The 20,151-nt window shown below is 43.4% G+C and overlaps 1 pseudogene; it reads right to left on the reverse strand.

The window, feature by feature from the left end:
* Positions 1–6,995: 6,995 nt before the first annotated feature.
* On the reverse strand, positions 6,996–7,440 carry LOC142429591 (NADH dehydrogenase [ubiquinone] 1 alpha subcomplex subunit 12 pseudogene; annotated as a pseudogene).
* Between the last annotated feature and the right edge of the window lie 12,711 nt (positions 7,441–20,151).

Raw genomic sequence — 20,151 nt, forward strand, 5'->3', positions numbered from 1 at the left:
GGAGTTGAAAGAAATGGGAGGTCATTGGTCAGGGAAGTCAGCAAGAGACAGCTGCTGCTTGAAGGGCAAGTAGCTTCACGTTGGAAATGAGGACAGGAGCGTAGGAGAAAAGACTTCCTTCTTTGCTTGCTTCCTGCCCAGTGTGTTTGCTGAGCACCTATTACATGCTAAATCCCTCTGCCCTTTGGGATTTGATAGACGTGGAGGCTCCGACACTCACAGAAATGGCAAGGACTCCGTGACTTCAGTGGAGCTCGGGAACTACTTGCAGGAGGGAGTTCACAGAAGAGCTGCCGTGTGGCCTGTGGGGAGAAGAGAAATCAGTTCAGATGAGGAAGCTGGTTATAGCTGGGACAAAGGGCGTGAAGGCTCCCACTGCAGGGGTAGGTGACAAAGAGGAGATGGGACTGCGAAGGCATGTCAGAACCTCACAATAAAGGTCTTGTGTTGAGATATGCACTTTTGTATCCCAGTGAGACCATAAATGTGACAGTGGTGTGGTGGTGGTGGTGGGCACCTTTTCCATTTATCTCATGTAAAACTGATGAATCCCAGTTCTACCTTTCGCAACGCCCCCCCCCCCCCTCCAAACAAAACAAACAACAAAACCACCAAACTCATTGCCATCCGGTAGATGTCAACTCGGAGCGACTATAGGACAGGATAGACCTGCCCCGTGAGTTTCCGAGACTAACTGCTTACAGGAGTAGAAAGCTTGATCCTCGTCTAACCGAGCAGCTAGTGGTTTCGAACTGCTGATCTTGCATATCGCAGTCTAACGTGTAACATATGCCACGAGGATTCTGTCTTCCTTCCTGCTTCCTCTTAAACATCTGCTCCTGTCCAGGGTTTCTTGCAGTGAGTGAATATTGCCCTGAATAAATTCTGGGTGTTGTTAAACTCATCTTCTCTTGAAGTCTTACCACATAGGTCCCCGAAGAAAGCACGCTGTCGTGTTTGTGAGGTGCTGTGCTTCCAAGTCAATTCTGAGGCCAAGAGAACAAAACACTGCCCAGTGCTGCCCCCCCCTCACAATGGTTGCTATGGCCAAGCCCATTGTTGTAGCCACTGTGTTAATACATCTCATGCAGCATCTTCCAATTTTTCACCGACTCTCGGCCAAGCATGATGCCTTCGCCGTCCTAACTCTCTCCTATCTATCGCCCATCTTGCTTTGGTGCCATGTCTGGGAGAAGAGACTAGCAGGGATCACCTCATTCAGAATCTAAATAATGCTGATTCCACCAAATTTTCAATATACAAATATGACAAATACAGCTCTTAAAAAAAATAAATCATTTTCTTGGGGGCTCTTCCAGCTCTTATAACAATCCATATCAAATACAGCTCTTCTGTGGCATGCCTTTCCAAATTTTATTTTGATGGAAGCACTTTAAATTTCAGGTACAAATCACCCCAAAATCAAATCCTTAAGTTTGCCAACCACTTTAAGTATACAGCCCATCAAATTTTCCTTTCTGTCTGAAAGATTGGAGATCCTCCCTCCCCACCCTAAATCATGGTAGGAATAGCAAAAACACATAGAACGCATTCAAATGCACATAAGATGTGTTTTTAACGAAGCATTTTGAAATAAAATACTGCACAGATAATTATTTCAATGATTTAGAAGCAAACAAGATTGAAGTTTCGCAACAAGATAAAAGAACAAGTGTGTCAACTAATTCATAATCTTTCATCATACTTGCCTGTACTCTATGAATATCTCTTAACTGGCCAGTCAATCAGGAAAAAAATGAAATCATCCGTAAATCTTATCAGTAGCACAGAAATAATGGGATTTCTGTTTACAAGGTGTCGATTGTGTTCAGGCTTTGATAATGGCTGCAGACGGTCAATAAACACTGAGACACTTACAGGACCAGTGGGAGCCTAACTAAACTATCTAATCTTTCAAAAGACGGTCAACACAATGAGCCCCAAACCTAAGCCTCTCAAATACAGGAGAGACGATTTAGTGCTTTAAATACTCCAACCCAAGACCCAACTCTAAAAAGTGCCATTAAGAGGTCTTTTTGTTTTTAATTCACAGAGACAGGGTGTTCTGATGTTCATTCCATTTTTTTAATGGCAGATCTTTATAATCAATTCAGTGACTTACAGGACCTGAAATTTGTAGAGGGTGAGAAATACTACATTGTAGGGCTGGACTAAAAAGTAAAAGACACTTAAGTTTAAAATGTAATGACACTTTTTTTTATTCCAAGAAAGCAAAGCATCTCCTTGCTTTCCCCTCTACCACCCACCTTGGTTTTCTAATAAAATAAACTCATATTTATTCTGAGCACCTGTATAGTGGATGCTATATTTTTTTGCTGGGAGAATTTTTTTTAAGAAGATTTTTTTAAAGGGGGTTTTAATTAACCATGTTACTCAAGTAAAATGAACGTTGAAAAATTATAAGTCCTGACAAGAGACTTTTGTATAAGGGAAGTTGAAAATGCCTGGCTTTGAATTAATAAATGTATTTATTTTTAAATTTATTATTAATTGGGAGTTGATACATATATCATATCATTCCATAGCTCAATCAAGCAGAATTGTGCAATTGCCACAACAATTAGTTTCCAAACATTCTTTTTCTTTCTGGGCTTTCTGACAGCTTCTCCCTTTTATGCCCCCTCCCACTGTACCCCTTCCCTGAAGCCCTTATTCTACACGCTGTCCCTATAGGTTCCTCAGACCTGGGTTTCATATATGAAAACACAGAAAAGCATATACAACAATTCTGAAAGAAGCACTGGGTTTTCAGCGGCAGGGTCACGGGGAGAAAGAAATGAAAATTCATCTGGTTTAGGGAAATGCCCTTTTGATTTTAATGGTGATTGTTCAATGTTATTCAATAATAGGAGGATGCTTGGCAGTGTATTTGTTAGTTACTGGCTAGAAAAACTGGGCCTTGGCACTCCATACAGAAAGAATGGTTTCTTTTGAGATACCGGCTACTTTGTTCTTGTCTTGTCTATGCTCAAGGTGTGGAGGTCTTCATTGTTTGAAGAGGCTAGGCAGAGAAGTTCTGACTTAACGAACGCTCTACATACCCAAGGAGAGACTCACTCACTCACTCACTCACTCACTCACTCACTCACTCACTCACTCACTCACTCACTCACTCACTCACCGACAGGGAGTCAATTCTGACTCGGAGCAACACTATGGACAGAGTAGAACTGCCCCTATGGGGTTCCAAGACTTTAACTCTTTATGGGAGTAGAAAGTCTGATCTTTCTCCTGAGGTTTTGAACAGCTGACCTGGTGGTGATCAGCCCAATGTATATAACCCACAGCACCACCAGAGTTCCTCAAATGGAGAGTGTGAGAACCAGAAAAGAAGCAATCTTACAGCTTGAGAGGCAGCTTCAATGGGCAGGGTGTTTGTTTTTTTTTAATTAAAAGATCATTTTATTGGGGACTCTTACAGCTCTTATAACAATCCATATATCAATTGTATCAAGCATATGTGTATATGTATTGCCATCATTATTTTCTAAACATTTACTTTCTATTTGAACCCTTGGTATCAGCTCCTCTTCTTTCTCTTCCATGTGCCCCCCACCCTTGATAAATTATAAATTGCTATTATTTTCATATCTTACACCAACCACTGTCTCCCTTCACCCATGGCTTTTCATCCATGGGGGTGGTTTTCATGGGGGTGGTTATGTGTCCGTCATTGAGATTGGTTCCCACCTCTCCCCACCTTTCAATGAGCAGCTTTGAAGACTGATGAACAGGCAAGAAGTATGTGAAAATCTGGAATCTAGAAAAAAAAATCATGCCACTTTATAATGCCACTCTCTCTATCAGGTCAGTGGTTGAGAGGGTCTGGAAGCAGATCCGTATTTTGAAGATTTATAAAGAAGGCCTAGCAGGGGAATTCACTACGCAAACTTGTAAGCTTTAGGTGTCTTTGTGCATGGTTAAGTTTCAGAATTTCAGGGTTTTTTCCTTAGCAGCCAAGGAAACACTGAGAAATCGTACACTCCCTTAAACTCAGTGGTCTCTAAAGCCCACTGACCCTGTGCTATTTCCACTGGCTATTACAGTAGAACCCCAGTACTCTCCTGCATCAGTACTCAGCACAATCGGACTTGGATGCGAAATGTCCAGAACAGTTTGCATCGGAGCTCAAACAAAACATCGGACTCTGGCCAACACACTTGATTTTTGTAAACAAAAGCAGTCCCTGTTTCAATCACTCGATGTTAGTTGGTGTTGCTAGTATAAATCTTTTGCTCGTTTAAACCTTTTGCTGCTCTGTTCCAAGCATTTTGCTGTAACTTTCTTAGTTTTTGTGGGGTTTTTTGTATCGTTTTTGGATTAAAAAGGTGGGTCTTAAGAGTTGTTTGAAAAGAATCATCATGATAAGGAACTTGCTAACCGTGTTAACCCTTTTAGAAAACAGTTAAGGAAATGCCAACAGCAGACCACTTAGATTATTATTTTTTTTAGAGAAAGCCAGCCAGGTCCTGGTGAAGAAAGGCAAAGAAGGGGGAAAAAAGCCCAAAAACTCCTGTAAAGCAGCTACCTGTTGATTTTATGGAAGGGAACTCCCTTCCAAATAATAATTGTCAATACCTCCTCTTCACATCCATGTCCACAGATCCAGATCCTCATCCATCTCAAGGGATGGGCCATACTGTAGTTGTTAAAAACATTTTTAATGTTGTATTTCTTATTTAAATTATATTATTTAGCTCTGATCTTGCATACTTTGAAATTTCTGTGTCATGTTTTGTATAAAAAAGCAAGGTTAGGGTAAAAAACCTGGTGGTTGAGAACGGCTTAATCTGTTATTTCTTTTGGGAAAAATTGATTCGGAACTCGACTGCATCGCACATTGGCGCTCCTTCTAGAGCGGATTAGCATCGAGGTCCCGGGTTCTACTGTACTCCTTTCACGTCTCCACTTCTCTCGCTCCCCAGCTGAAATCCACGGGCAATGTTCTCATCACACTCTTGGCCACCCTTGCCCCTCTCTCACTTTATTGAAGTAACTTGGCTAACCTGCAGCCTTTGTTATAACCCAACTTCTCCCTTACTGCATTTGCACAATTGGCTGTTGGGGTGGAGGAAGGGGAGACACACGAGCTGAGATTTCATTTGAATTCCTGATCTCTTGCCTCTAGTGAATCCTTCCACAACGCTTCCCGACCATCACAGTGATTTCCCCAAGTTCAGTCATTCATTCATGGAAAAGCTCTATTTCATACCTTTCTTTCCCTCTCAAAACTTCAACAACTCCTTGTCCAGTCTCATTGTTTGGTGCCCTTGCTTTCTGTTTATTGAGGAAATGGAATCTACCAGCAGAAGGCTGGTACCACGTACCTACCCACCTGCCAACATCAGAACCCAAAGAATCTGCCTTCCCTTCTGTTCCTGTGGAACATGTTCTTTTAAGGTCCACTCCTCCACTTATACTCTAGGTTCCATGCCCCATGCCCTGTGTCTGCTCAGTCAAGGTCAATGCTGCAGGTGCTCCTCATTTCTTCCTGCTCCATCGCCAGTTTCCTCCTCTCTTTCCCAGGATCACACAGCATTGCTTGATTCTTTAACAAAGAAACAAAATCCCTATCTTGATCCCACATTCCCTTCTAGCTACTTCTGCGCTCCCCCTCCCGCCATTTCTCTTTCCCTTACAGCAACATGCCTCAAAAAGGTTATATCAAATGGCTGTATTCATTCTCTTCTCTTAGCCTTTCTCTGCTTTTGCCAATCATCTACGGAAATTACTTTCATAGGGCTGTTATGTGCCTATCCCGCCATTTCTGACTCGCAGTGACCCTTTAGGACAGGGTAGAACTGCCTACAAAGTGTGCTAGGCCGACAGTCTTTTCTGGGGCCCGTCTTCTTCCTCAGAGCCACTGGTGTGTTTAAACCACTAACCTCTCAGTTAGCAGCTGAACTCAATGATCACACCACCAGTCTGAGATAGCCATGGCCAATGCAAGGAGCCCTAGTGACCCATGGGTTCTCCATGGGAGAAAAATGTGGCAGTCTGCTTCCACCATGATGAAAAATCAACAACAACAAAGCAACTATCAAGTTGATTCTGGCCCATCGTGACCCTACGGGATAGAATAGAGGTGGCCTCTGGGTTTCTGAGATTTTAACTCTTAACAGTAGACAGCCTCATTGTTTTCCTTCGGAGCACCTGGTGATTTTGAACCACTGGCCTGTGGCTAGCTGCTCAGTGCATAATCTACTATGTCGCCAGAACTCCAAGGGACAGTTCTCCTCTGTTGCATAGGATTGCCGTCTGTTGGCGGCCACTCAATGACAATGGATTATGACCCAAAAAGTGATTTTAGGCCTCACCTATCGGCAGCATTTGAAACAGCTCTGTTAAACCCTCCCTTCACAAGGTTTCTAGTATGCTACATTCCTGGTTTTCCTTCTAGCTCATTATCTCTCGTTTCTGCCTGGTTCCTTTTGCTTTCTTATTTCATGTTGGGAGTCCCCTGAGGATCAGTCCTTGGCCCTCTTCTCTGTTCCATCGGGATTGACTCCCTTAATGATCTTGTCCAGTCTCATGGCTTTCAATATGATCATATATTTCGAAGTTTCCATCTCCAGCCTGTGTTACCTCCCTGTTAATATCCTTAAGTCCACCTTCTAACTCTGCATCTCCATCTGCACCTGAGTTTCTAATCTTCTTGCATCCCACCCTAAACCTGCTCTTCCCACAGTATTATCTTCCTAAATGGCAACACATTTTATTTTTGCTGTTACTTAAATAAAAAACAAAGCAAAACAACAACAAAAAACTTGGTATGCCAGCGTTGGTGGTATAGTGATGAGCATAGCTGCCTTCCAAACACTTGGCATCAATCTTGACTCCTCTTTCCCTCATCACATTCTTTTTTCTTTTCTTTTTCATAGTCCACCAATGTTAATCAAGTTACTGGCAAGCCTCAAAGTGCAAATACAAGAAAAGCTCTTTTTTCTATATGTTCTATATGTTTTTCATGATCATTACTTGTGAGGTGTTGAGGGTGGTCCCACTCCTGAATCTTCTGTTTGGTGGTAGAATGTTCCATACTGTTCTGGAGTGCCACTCGTGTGGAATGTATGGTTCATTCCAACAAACGACGAGCAGTAGGTGGTTCTGTGGTTGGAGGATCATCAGTCATAGAGTGAAGCCAATGGTGCCATTCAGGGACGTCAGCCCCCTGATGCTTCCTTCCACACCCCAGAATGCGTGGCTGCCATTCATTGCCCTCTGATACATGCCCCATGGCTGAGGGCCAAAATACTGCTTGTGGTCTTCATTGTATTTGTTTTCATATTCGTCTTCCCTCACTAATGTATCAACCTTGACATCATTTGCCCTGAAGAAAACTTGTAAGTAGGGGAGACCACCGTGGCCGCCAATCTGCTTTGGCCCAGGTTTCAGCACCTGCAAGTACTCCATCTTGCCCCGCAGGCCCAGCCTCTTGGTGCGCAGGACAAAGCCCTCCTCACTTTCTTATCTATTAACAAATCCTGTTGACTCTGTCAGACCGCTTCTTACCATATCTACTGCCCCCATGCTTCTCCAAACCACCTTCTTATTGGCTTCGCCACTTGTGCTTCGTGTAATAAGTAGCAGAGCTGAGATTCCAACATCTTCTTCCATTTTGAAGATTTTATTTCATTGAGCCTTTGTCTTGTTTATTTCTGCTGTGGATATTCTCCACAGCAACACCATACACCAATGCCACCGTTTCTACATGTGCAGTTCCGGGGCATTGCTTTCTTCAAGTTGTGCGTCCATGCTTACCCTTCTTTCCTTAGGTCTTCCTCTCTCCTAGACTTTAGCTTTTTACTGCTGCCTCTCCTGCTTCCCCCTTTGTGGCTGCAAATGTAAATGCTTCCCCTGTAGCCATTCTTTCTGAGAAACAGAATTGGAATGACAAAGGCACAGTGTGGCCAGATCAAATAGATCTTTCCCAGTCTCCTCTGCAGCTCGGGGCGGCCACGTGACTGAGCTCTGGCCAATGAGAGGAAAACAGAAGCTACTGGGTAGAACTTGCAGGAACACTTCTCAAGGGAACGCCAGCCCTCTCTGGTTTTGCTCTTCTCCAATTCGCCTTCTTGCCGCCTGGACTTAGTGGCTGGAGATCCAGCAGCGTTTTTGCATCTTTGAGGTGACTTGGCGGAGGGAGTCACTAAAGTCAGCGTACCTGAGCATCTGGTGATTTTGTGTAAGAGCCACATTAGCCCCAGACTGCCCACGTCTGTATCTCTTAAACAAGAGAACAAAAGCCACTGTAAGCGCCTCTCGGTTACTTTAACTCTAACACATTCCTGCTGGTTCACCTGGACTCATATCGCTTCAGGATCTTGTGTAGAACATGGCAGGGTCCTGAGCACGAAATTGACTCTCAGTAAATGACAATGATTGGTTGTTTATGAGAAGGTAAATTTCTTGAAAATTTTGTTCAACACATTCCTCGAATGATGAAGGGACTCAAACAAGTTTAAGATTCAAATTTTTACACCTGACACTTCTAAGGTGGAAAAGCATAAAGTTCCTTTATGTTGACATTTATATGAGTGGTCAAAATGTTTATCATAAACTTGTTTTTAAAAGTACAGTATCTAAATTAGTATTATAATTAATGAAAAAGAAGGTGTGGCTTATAAGGATTTCCCGGGTGGTGCCAACAGTGAACACACTCAGCTGAGTTGGCTGAGGCGCCTTGGAAGGAAGATCTGTTAATCTACTTCTGAAAAATCAGGCAATGCAAACCCTGGAGTGCACCGTTCGACTCTGACACACATGGGTGGCGATGAATTGGAGTCATTTCAATGGCAAGTGGTTTGGACTTGGGTTTGTGATTTATAAATAATAAGACTGAGTCCAGAGTTTCTTCCAAAGAGAAATTTCATTACTTCAAAATTCTAGATTAAGATGAAAGTAATCTTGCCACTCTTAATTCCTTTCACTGAAAGGTTATTACAAATAGAGTCCTGAATAGCACCAACTTTAGATCTTTACAATCATTTGAATATCTACTACCAGAAAAAGAGAATAGCAGGGATTGTTTATTGTGTCAGGATGTTACTGATGACATGTTGATGCTTTGTTGTTGTTAGGTGCCATCGAGTAGGTCCCAACCCATAGCAACCTGTGCACAGCAGAACAAAGACCCCAGCCCATAGCAACCATATGCACAGTAGACCAAAGATCGCAACCCATAGCAACCTATGCACAGTAGAACAAAGACCCCTACCCATAGTAACCCTAAACATAGTAGAATCGCCTGGTCCTGTGCTTTCTTCACAATTGTTCCTATGCTTGATCCCATGATTGGCTCAGCCATTGTGTCAATCCATCTCCTTGAGGGCCACCTTCATTCTCACTGCCCCTCGACTTTACCGAGCATAATGTCCTTCTCCAGGGACTGGTCTCTTCTGACAACATGTCCAAAGTATGCCAGATAATGTCTCACCATCCTTGCCTTTGATGCCTTAATTGACTTAAAAGACACCAGTTTGTGGGCGTGGTGTTCCCTATTATTGTAATAACATCTTAAACCTCCATTTCATGAATTTACCTTAAAGGCTCTGATATACAAGTCTAAGTGAACAGCAAGAAAAGTTGTTCAACCTTTCTTACAAGTGTGGAAAATTCATTGTGAGGTCTGGGGCTTGTTCTCTAAAGAAAGAGCATGTGGGTCAGTAGACTAGACTCTGAGCAAGTCATTTAAGTGATTTGAGTCTATGTTTCTTTATCTGTAGACTGGAACCAAATCTACCTATTGAGGACTAGCTAACAGGACTGCTGAGATGACCAGCCCCAAATCAAGCAAACCTCTGTCATTGAGTTCATTCTGACTCATAGTGACCCTATAGGACAGGGAAGAAGGTGCCTGTGGGATTCCTAGAGTGTAGTGTCTTTTTTGTTTGTTTTTATGTATTTTGCCTTTTAAAGACTGTAACTCTTTATTGGAGTAGAAAGCCTCATTCATCTCCTGCAGAACAGCTGGTGATTTTGAATTGCTGACCTTTTTGTACAACCCACTAGGCGGCCACCATGGTTCCTGAAATTACTGAATGAGGGGGTATGTGCTAAAGGGCCTAGTTCAGTTAAGCACTCAGCAAATATTTGTTTATACACCTTGACAGTGTATTATATTTTATAAACATATCAGGATTTCTGAAGTGCTTTCACCTACTGTACAAGTTATTGTCAAAACACCAACCACCACCCAACCAACACTTCCCCTGAGCACTTGCGGATGGTTGTATTTGAATTGTTTTAGGATGTGGTCAACTTTTGTAGAGTTATGCACGTTGGCTTCATTATCCTCCAGCAACATTTCCTCTGCCCTCACTGATTTCCATGGCTACTCCATGATTACTTCCTGAGAAACAAAGGGACACATGTGTTTGGAAGTCAAAAGGAAGCATACTGATCACCTATTGAACCATAGCCCTGTAAAACCTGGTATAAATGGAAACATTTCTTTTTATCATGGTGTGCTTGAAATGAAGGAATTCACATTAGTCATTTGCTCGGTTTTAACTTGACAATAGGTGTCCTTGTAAGGGGCCAGATTGTGTCAGGCCTGATAAGGGACATTTACTCCGAAATGTTTTGTGAGGTAAGCTGTTTACAACATCAAAATTTCTGAGGAGTGACCAATCCAGGAAAGTGATAGCAGGTAACGGAAAGTTTGAAGACAGAGTATGAGTAATGGAAGAAATAACCCACCACTCTACAACACACTGGTTCCTTTTGACAACATGAATTAATCAGTTATTCCAGTGGACATTTTCAATGGCCTGATGGGTGAGGGCATGCATCTAGGCAGGAGCATCTATGTGCTAAGTGCGTTGAGAAATACCAAGAAGAGTAAGACCCAGACTCGGCCTACAAAGAATTTGCAAGTACTTGTAGTTAAAAGTAGCACAGATTCTCTCCCATATGAAGTAAAATCAAGAGCCTAGGATGATTTAGAGAAGAGAGTTGTCTATGTGGAGTCTTGGAGAGTGCGTAGAAATTTACTTCTGAGGCAGACAGGGGAGGACATTCCAGACAAAAAGAACAACATCTACAAATGCTCAGAGTTGGGCAGGTTTGGAGCTAATTCATCAGAGGTAGATCGAGCTGGAGACCAAGGGCTCGTGGGAGTCTCATCGGGTAGGATATCATTGCTGTTAGGTGGATTGTGACTGTAAACAGAATGTCAGAAAGATTTACTTGTGTTTAGTTGTGTTCTATTGACTATGCAAAGGCATTTGACTGTGTGGATTGTAACCCATGATAGATAACATTGAAAAGAATGGAAATTCCTGAACACTTGATTGTCCTCATGTGGAACCTGTACACAGGTCAAAGGTAGTCTTTGGAACAGAACAAGGGGAAACTTACCATGTGGTTTAAAATCAGGAAAGGGGTGTGTGGTAGTTACATAATCTGGTGTCAACTTTTGAAGGGGTGGAGTCTAACCTGTCAATCAGGGTACAGCTTGATGGCCTCATTTGGAGGCACAATGGAGATAAATAGCTCACTGGAGTTTGGACACACTCAGTCCCTGGGAGACATTCCTGCTGACAAGACTCATGGAGCTATGCTAGAGTCCTGGAGCTGGGGGAGCCACATGGAGACCCCTGCCAGCACTTAGATGTCTCCACTGCCACTGGATCCACAAGACTTTCTACCCACTGGCATGTGATCTTCCTGTATTCAGCATCATTTCAGGTGTTGCGTGAATCTGAAGAGGAATTTATAGACTGGTATCGGACATTACCGTATATACTCGAATATAAGCCGACCCAAGTATAAGCCGAGGTACCTAATTATTACCTGGGAAACCAGAAAAACTGATTGACTCGAGTATAAGCCTAGGGTGGAAAATGCAGATGCTATTGGTGAGTTCCAATAACCAAAACAAATGAAAACAAAATTACTAAAAATTGAGACATCAGTGGGGTGATGTATTTAAATATTTATTTAAAATAAAAAAACATAAATAAAAGACAACAAGTCATTTAACATTAGTAAGCCAGCACAGTAAATGGAAAATAGGTTCAACAAAAACAATAAGGTATCAACAATGATACCTTAAGAGTACTATTCCCTGAGCTCAATCAGCAACTAAGCTAAAAGGTAAAGAGTTAAAATCCTTCAAAACTGGATTCCTCATCATCATCCATATCCCAATGCAGAACTTCAGCTGTGTGAGGTCATCATAGACGCTGTCCTCACGGAGATCGCCATCATCACCATCAGTGCTGTCATTTCCATACAAAGAGCAGTCTTCACTGCCATCCATAGCATTACTAATACTACATTTCTGGAAGGCACGTCGCACCATGTCTTCTGGAATGTCTTCCCATGCATCTCGAACCCACTTTGCTATTAACTCTATGTCAGGCTTCATGAGATTTCCTCCTTTTGTTAGTCGGGCTTGACCAGATGACATCCATTCATGCCACATCCTTCGCACACGGTCTTTAAAAGGCTTATTCAAAGATACACGTCATAGGACGGCTCTGAATGGTTAGATGTGAGTAAACAAACATTCAAAGCCCTGCAGTGTCAGTGGGGCTTTGAATGAACAGCGAAGAAATGGCAATCACCCGCGAGATAACAGGCGCTCATCCCGTTACCTGGGGGGGGAGAAGGGGGGGCAACGCGATGTTACACCTCGCTGGGGTACCACTGACCCGTGTATAAGCCGAACCCCAGTTTTTCAGCACATTTTTTTGTGCTGAAAAACTCGGCTTATACACGAGTATATACGGTAGGCTAATAACGTACTTATGGATCTGATCTGAACTGGGCTGGGATGTTTCTCAATATAGAATTGATCTTTTATGTAAAGCTCTTTCTTATACACATATGAGTGCCGATGAATTTGTTTCTCTAGTTAGCCCAGACTAACATCGTGCGCCTCAGGGTTGTATCTTTCACCATTCTTATTCAATCTGTGTGATGAGCAAATAATCCTAGAAGCTGGACTCCATGTAGAGGAACTCAGCATCAGGATGGTAGGAAGACTTAAGAATTGAAATATGTAGACGACACGAACTTCGTTGCTGAAAGTAAAAGGGCTCGAAGCACTTACTGGAGAAGATCAAAGAGTATGCAACCTGCAGTATGGACTGTAGCGCAATATAAAGGGAAATATATCCTCACAGCTGGATCAATAATCAACATCATGACAAGTGGAGAAGACTGAAGCTGCCGAAGATCCTATTTCACTTGTTTCCTTAATCAACGCTCAGGGAAGCAATAGTCAAGAAATTAAACAAGCTGTTGTATTGGACAAATCTACTACAAATTATATCTTTAAAGATAGTATTTTTAGCACTAAGATGTGCCTGACCCAAGCCATGATACTTGCAGTCACCTTGTTTCTCTCTCACTGTCATCGAGTCATTTCTGACTCATAACAACCCTCTCTGGCAGAGTGGAACTGCCCCTGTGGGTTCCTGAGACTGGAACTTCGTGAGAGTAGAAAGCCTCATCTTTCCCTGGAGGAGCAGCTAGTGGTTTTGAACTACTGACCGGCGGTAAGCTGCTCAATGGGTAACACTGTGCCCCCAGAAGTCCTCATTCGATCTTCTCTAGCTAGTGAAAAAGAAAGCAGAATTTCAGCTTGTAAATTATAGGGTTTTCGGAGAAGATTAAGTAGACTATGGACTGGCGGAAGAATGAACAAATCAATCTTGGGGAAAAAATGCCTTGGAAGAAGTGCAGCCAGAATGCTCCTTAACAGCCCCCCCCCCCCAAAGTTTGTCTCACATGCTTTGTGTATGTTATCAGGAAGACCTAACAACGGTAACAACACACAAGTGAGAGGTGACTCACAGTCTAGAGCAGGCGTTCTCAAACTACTGTCTGCAGGCCACATGCGACCCGCCAAGGACATTTATCAGGCCCGCTGATTTTTGCCCCATTTGTTTTTTTACTCGAAAATAAGACATGTGCAGTGTGCATAGGAATTTGTTCATCTTTTGTTTTTTTTTAAACTATAGTCCAGCCCTCCAATGGCATCTGAGGGACAGTGCACTGGCCACTGTTTAAAAAGTTCGAGGACCCCTGGTAGAGTAAGAAGAAAAGGCACCGAGGACAGACTCCTGGGAAACAGCTACACATAAGGGACTGACTTATGAAGAAGAACTTGGAAAGGAGACGGAGAAAGAAAAGCCAGGGAGATACGAAGGAAAACTGCTAGAAAATGACAGCTCCTTCCCGCCTTCCCTCCAGTACAGTCCTTGTTTCTTGCTGGCTGAGGAGTGCCAAAGAAGGAACAGGCAACACTACAGGAGCATTTGATCAGATTTTTAGAGGCGAATCTATTCTTTCTTTGAATTTTGATCTTCTTTTCTAATGTTGATTTTTCTCTTCACCCTAAGAGTGCTCTGGGAGCCAGGGGCCATTCAAATGGGTTGTACACAGAACAGGAAGGTTCTAGGTAAGGTGAAGGGGAGATTCCTGGGTTGTGAGGTTCTAATAAGCCAGGAGGGCAGGATTGTCCAGTGGTTAGGAGCTCTAGGCTTGATAAGTCTGTGTTTAGCTCCTGACCCTGCGATCTAGAGATAGATTCTCCCAGGAAGTGCATGCACCATTCTGGGTTGGGACAGCAGGCACCACCTACAGAGCTTGGTTGAAATAAAGGGGCTATTTCTCCCCTGACCTATGAAGTTCTTCAAGAATTCAGAAGATATTAAAACTCACCACCATCGAGTTGATTCTGCTTCATAGGACCCTTAGGACAGAGTAGAACTGCCCCTGCGGAGACTACAACTCTTTATGGGAGTAGAAAGACCTCTCTTACCCCCCCAAAGAGCGGCTGATCGGTTTGAACTGCTTACTTTATGGTTAGCGGCCCAATGCCTAACCCACTCTGCCACTGAAGTTCAGTAAGTTCTTAAATGTAGTGGATTTTGTTTTAGAGATGAATGAGTACATTAACCAAGCCAACAGACTAGTACACAGAAAATAACTTTATAACAAGCTTATGGACATTGTCGTCTACTCACGTTTTTAGGGGTCACTGTCCTTTTGCCCATCAGTGGCTCTGAAGCAGAAAGATGAGGCTGTCTGAGAGTGAAAGTCTCAGAAACCCGAGCCTCCTCCCCTTGTCCTATAGGGTGGCCATGAGTCACAATTGATTTGATAGCAGTTTGGGTTCTCTGAGTGAAACCTTTTAAAAATGGAGCTCTGATGACCCTGTTGGAAAGAGCTGGGCAGCTAATCACAGGGTCTGTGGTTCGAACACACCAGCCACTCTGAGAAAGAGGAGGCTTTCTGCTCCCGTCAACATTTACAGTCTTGAAAACTTATGGAGGGTCTTTGTGGTCAGAATGGACCCTATGTTTTTATTGTTCTGTCTTTTAAAAAAAATCTTTTGAAAACTCCGATCATTGAGTATTAGAAAAACATCCCCATGTGTCTACTTGAAAGGAAACAGGGACAATACTACATACCAAGCCCCAAATAGGAAGTAGTTGATTAAAAATAACCAAAACAAAAAAAAACTTTTAAAAAAGAACCAAAACACCAAAAATCTATCCTCAATGGTGCAGGATATTGTTCCTCATTAAACAATTGCATAATCCTGGTTAACGGTCACATAGGGTTGATTATCTGCCTAGTTTGCTTCTGAAGAATTTATTTGCATTAACTTAATCTCTCCAACAAATCAATGAGATTTTCCATTACATAGATAAGGAAACTCCAGGCACAGGGAAGTGCCCAAGGACACACAACTAACAGGGGCAGAGATTGGATTTAAACCCAAGCAATGCGACTCTAAGGCCTGAGCTCCTAACTGCTGGAGCAGAGAGAAGCCTCTTGCCATCCTGCCACCTGACTACATGGCTGGGCACATTGGGCCCATCACCAGGTTTGGAAGAAAAGCTGCACTGCCTGTGGGAGGTGCATCTTTCTCATCAGGGTTCCGTGTGGCCCGGAAAGTTGGACACAAGCACTCCTGTCTGCTCTAGGAGCTGGCAGGTTGAGTAGGACTGGGTTATGGGACATGTGTTTGTGTGAAATCAGGATAGCCATCCTGGCAACTATTTATACTAAGAGAAATGGAAATAACAGCGACAGTATTTTATTATCTAACTCCTTCAGTCCCCTGGGCAGGTCACTTCAGCCTCCTGTCATTCACTCATAAAAGGAGAGAGGCTCCGCGCCTGGGACTGGGTCAAAAGGCATGTCTCCTCTGGGAGTCTGTGGGTACGCCTTCAGGTGAGATCTGCAAATTCAAAAGCACGAGCTGCTCCACAGGAGAAAGGGGTCTCTACGCCCATAAAGAGTTACAGTCTCAGACACCGCGGGGTAGTTCTACCCTGTCCTAGAGGGTCACCAGGAGTCAGCATCCACTCAATGGCAGTCGGTGTTTTCCTGTGTGTGAGGGACTCACCATCCTGCCTATCCTCTGTGGTCCTGATAGGGAGCTCTATCAAGGCCCCTTGTGTGAAGTAGTCTGCATCTTTTAGTTGGTCCCCTATCTGAAGGGGATTCTGAGAGAAACAATAAAAAGAGGTGGGCAAAAGAGGCCCCCTACCATCAAGTGCAAGTACTGCCACTGCCTTAACAGGAGATTTGAATCCAAGATAATTGTTTAGGGTTACTCTAAAGAATTCACTCAGTCTCCAGGGGTCCTCAAACTGCGGCCCGCGGGCCACATGTGGCCCACCAAGGACATTTTCCGGCCTGCTGGATGTTTTTGCCCCGTTTGTTTTTTCACTTCAAAATAAGTTATGCGCAGTGTGCATAGGAATTTGTGGATAGTGTTTTTTAAACTACAGTCAGGCCCTCCAACAGGTCTGAGGGACAGTGAACTGGCCCCTGTTAAAAAAGTGTGAGGACCCCTGCCACAGGCTAACACACAATCAATCAACACATTCCTGATGTTATGCTTAGTGAATAAAGCCATTTTATTATTAGCGTTTACTTACATCTATTTATTAACATTTGCAGAAGAGAACCCACAACACCTAAACATAAATCAGATGAAGCTTTCTTTTTTTGATTAATTTTTCTTTCACCGAACAGGAAAATACTCATTAACAAAAGTTCTGAGAACAATGCAGTAACTGGAGGTTATTAATATGAAAATATTGCCGATTGTTCCTCCGGGAGAACTCTCCCGGGGCAGCCCACTTCCTGTCAAATGACTCAGCAAAAGCTCTCAATCAGGCTTGTTCATGCTTAATACAATTGTTCAGCGCAACATTTATTTCTTATCTATAACGCACCCCTGTGATTGATGATTCACGATTCCTTTCCCTGATGTGCTCTGAATACAAACTATTTCTTAAGGTAAACAAATGGCTTCAGTATTTGAAGCAAAACATTTCCGCTTGTTTAATACTATTTCCTATTTTGTGCAGGGGAAAAAAAACTCACCCCAAACTGTTTTTGAGGGAATTGTTTGTCTTTAAAAGAGGGGAAAGAAAATGACTGGAAGGTTGTCTGTGAGGGAGGGCGTGCTTGCTTGGGGCAGGCTGAGCACAGTGCCCTGGAGTCAGAGTGCTGTGCCCTCGTAACTAGACCCAAAGAAGGCGGTGTCCGAAATTCTGGTCGTAAGGGATTTTGCTTTCCGATTAGAGAAAAGTCTATTTTGCTTTGGTTGGCAATAGCCCTTGTAGCATGTGCGTTCCACCAAAGAGGATGAACGATGTCCAGACAATTGTCAAAAATACTCGAAGGAAGAAGACAAGATCTGTAATAATTTCTAGTGACATTTAGCAATTACGTGTACTAAGATATAGTCTTCAAAAGCCAAACTAAAACAAAAGAATTTTAATAGCCAGCTGCAAAGATGTACGTGACAGATGTAGGCCACTAGGGCGCGCCATAATCTAGCTCTGTGACAGCAGTGCTGAAACTTGCCTTTGGGGTCCAGGTGGAAACAAACACACACGATTGACTCTCGGTGAGAAGACTAGGAAGGGCAGCTTGAACGTTTCCAGTCGAACAGCCAACCTTGAAAAGCCGCAGAATTAGAAGTTTCAGGATTTACTTGGTTTGAGGATTTACTGTATTTCCACTGTAACAATTGTGTGCATTGAGGAGCAGCCACGGTAGATGATAGATGATGCGATTTTGGCCTTTCTCTCTGTAAAACCCCATACTTACATGAGGATTAAAGAGAAAGGAGAATCGTGGTTAATTAAAATGAGAAGCTCAGGGTTTGTTTTTCAAATTAGAAAAAAAATAGTCAATTGAGTTAAGCAGTGAACACTGTCTTTATCACTCTTCGGACCTAACTCGTCGATCCATTCAGCGATCAATCATTCAGTACACGATGCTGCCCTAGCATCGCGCAGGGGACTTGCAGTCTAACAAAGAATAAGGCACATTCCTTACTTTTGAGTAGCTCACAACCCAGGAAGGCAGATAAATATAAAATAAAACCAGCAGTATCAAGAGATAAGAGTTTTGATAAAGACATACACAAAAGAGTAATGAGAGAGAGCGGTAAATCCTACTACATGATGAAGTGACATTCGACCAGTATCTTGAGCGATATGTCATAATGAGAATTGACACTGGTGCTTACCAGTGATGGGTTACCAAATAAGCAAAGTACGTGCAGGCTTGCTTGTGCTTGCTCACTAACCTGTAGTGAACAGACGCTAGGCATACCTAGAAGCAGGATCTTCAATGTGGTTGGGGAAAAGAGTAAACCTGTTCACTGCAGATTAGTCACTAAGCACGAGTAGTCCATGCTTACCTTGCTCCTCATTGGGTAATTGCCCCTGGTCAGAGAAGGTACTACTCCCTACCTCATGTGATTAGTTGGTGCACTAATCACAAGAAGCACTGTTATGTCACAGAAAGAACCAGAAGATGGTTCACTTTATTATCATCTCTCCTCCCCTGGTTCTGGAGGTTGTGGAAATGACTCGTCCTCCGGCATTGACGTGTGTGGATGTTGCATTTCAAGACTACTGCTGGAGCTTCCAACAACCTGAGTTGTGAGATGATCTCTTTCTCCCTCTTCTGGCTCCTCAGAGGTGCAGTTTCTGAAGCCTGGCTCACGAAAGTGCTGCAGGAATCCAGATGGACCTGAGGCCTTGGATGAAGGCTCCGTAGAGTCCTCGTGGGGCCGGTGTGGGTGAGAGAATCAATAAATGGCCACCTTCATTTCTTATCACAAACCCTTGGGCTCCATGCCAACTCATCTCTGAGAGGCTTTGCCAGACCCTCATATAACTGAGCAAAGATCCATCCCAGAGGCCTGGCCGAGCTACCTGGAGGCCGCTGGATCACCAAAAGCCCAAAAGCAAGCCTACTGCCATCGAGTTGACTCCAACTCAAAGTGGCTTCATATAGTGCTTCTGAGGCTGTAAATCTTTAAAGGGGCAGACAGCCTCATCTTTCTCCTTCAGCGACACTGATGGGTTTGAACCGTTGACCTTGTGGCTTGCAATCCAGTGCTTACCTGACAGCCCCAGCAGGGCCTACAGATGTCCACAACCCAAGGACTGCCTATACTAATAAAACTAAAACAATTTTATTTTATTTTATATAGTCTTTCCAGAAAAACTGGTCTCATGATTAAATATTTATCAAGTGTCCTTCGCTTTTGTGCGAAGACGACTCGGTGCATAACTGTTACGGAGCCCCTATCTTGTGACAGCAGCGAGCACACTAGGTAACCATGGCTACACCAGCACTAGCAGCCCGAGAACACAAAGGGCCCGAACTTGGCTCACTTTTCTTTTTTTAAAAAACATTTTATTAGGGACTCATACAACTCTGATCACAATTCATACATACATCAATTGTATAAAGCACATCTGTACATTCTTTGCCCTCATCATTTTCAAAGCATCTGCTCTCTACTTAAGCCCTTTGCATCAGAGGTCCTCTTTTTTCCCCTCCCTCCCTGCTCCTCCTCCCTCATGAGCCCTTGATAATTTAAAAATTATTATTTTGTCGTATCTTGCCCTGTCCCACGTCTCCCTTCACCCCCTTTTCTGTTGTCCGTCCCCCCCTCTTTCCAACCCACTCACCCTCTACCCTCCTAGTATCACCCCTCACACCCTTGGTCCTGAAGGTATCATCCGCCCTGGATTCCCTGTGCCTCCAGCTCCTATCTGTACCAGTGTACATCCTCTGCTCTATCCAGCCTTGAAAGGTAGCATTCGGATCATGGTAGTTGTCGGG

This window comes from Tenrec ecaudatus, chromosome 16 (genome assembly GCF_050624435.1).
Source record: "Tenrec ecaudatus isolate mTenEca1 chromosome 16, mTenEca1.hap1, whole genome shotgun sequence".
Taxonomy (NCBI): domain Eukaryota; kingdom Metazoa; phylum Chordata; class Mammalia; order Afrosoricida; family Tenrecidae; genus Tenrec; species Tenrec ecaudatus.